This window comes from Aulostomus chinensis, chromosome 20 (genome assembly GCF_037954235.1).
Source record: "Aulostomus chinensis isolate RoL2024-O1b breed Wild chromosome 20, RoL_Achi_v1.0, whole genome shotgun sequence".
Lineage (NCBI taxonomy): Eukaryota > Metazoa > Chordata > Actinopteri > Syngnathiformes > Aulostomidae > Aulostomus > Aulostomus chinensis.
Genome location: NC_141339.1, coordinates 16,638,552 through 16,639,305, shown reverse-complemented (window position 1 = coordinate 16,639,305; position 754 = coordinate 16,638,552).

Genomic DNA, 754 nt, shown 5'->3' with positions numbered 1-754 from the left:
TGTTTGTAGTGGAGCTGTGACATGAAAACTGTTGTTTGCAAACTTGCATTCGACTTTTTTTCCATTATCTATTTTCATGAAATGCTGCCACACTGCAGATGTCTTTGACATGATGGCTGAGGACTGACTATAAATGAAACCATCAAAATTAAGTATACATTCATCAAACCACCAGACGTCGGCCTCTTCAGTCTGTCTGTCTAAAGCGGGTCGGGCGAGTCCAAAATAGCAAAACAAAGGGGGTGTTCAAAGATTGATTGTTGTCTGAGAAAGAGGGGTGCTTTGACAAAACCCCCATTACAATATGGTACATTCCTTCTGACGAAATTAACGTGGTTAAAAAAATCGAACTATTAGCATTTTGGTCGAACCAGGACGTATTGACGAATATATCGACCAGTCGACTGGGAGATTACAGCCCTACCTTAGTTGAAGTTTATTCTTCATTCAGGGGTGAAAATATTTCAAGAAAGCAACATTTTTCCCAGTGATTTTGTACTTTAGTAACCACAATTGAAGATTACTGACTTTGGCGGCACCCAGTGGTCCTATCAGAGAATGCAATACAATGCTCCACTTTTTACAATATGCAATACTGTGGTCCCTCGTTTATCGTGGGGGATACGTTCTAAAAATAACCCGCAATAGACGAAATCCGCCAAGTAATCAGCTTTATTTTTTACTATTATACATGTTTTAAGGCCGTAAAACCCCTACCCACACACTTTTATACACTTTTCTCAGGCAGGCATTA